The following is a 518-nucleotide window of genomic DNA, read 5'->3' on the forward strand; positions in this document are numbered from 1 at the left end:
ATTTCTTTTCTCTTGGCACCCCAGACACCTGGGGAGCCACCACTGCTTCCTGATCCTTTGTATCCAGACCAACTCAGTTCCTTCTCTGGTCCCCAGGAGTACTCTGGACCTGGCCCCGCCCTCACATCCCTCTACTTCCCTGGGCTTGCACAAACCACAGGCCTCTTTCCTGGAGGCCAAGGCTGACCTTTCCTCTTCCTGGTCCTTTGCATCCAGACCAACCTAGCTCCTCAGTGCAGTCCCCAGGGGCACGTGGGACTGCCTCCAGCCTCCATCTTCCTTTTCATCTCTGGGTGGCACAGCCACCAGCTGCCCCAGACCAGCATCTTTCCTGGGCCAGGCTCCCAGGCCAGTCCAACTCCCAAATTCCTGAGGCCAAAATCTTTCTTGGAGGGATCCAGACCTTAGGAGAAAGCCTGAGAGCATGTGATCCTCATCTGACTTAGGCCTCTATGGGAACTCTGGAGGACAAAAACAATCTGGCCACTCCAATATAAAATCAAAAGAGAGAACCGGAA

The sequence above is a fragment of the Nannospalax galili genome, unplaced genomic scaffold, assembly GCF_000622305.1.
Source record: "Nannospalax galili isolate Female #2095 unplaced genomic scaffold, S.galili_v1.0 scaffold46, whole genome shotgun sequence".
In the NCBI taxonomy this organism is placed as follows: Eukaryota; Metazoa; Chordata; class Mammalia; order Rodentia; family Spalacidae; genus Nannospalax; species Nannospalax galili.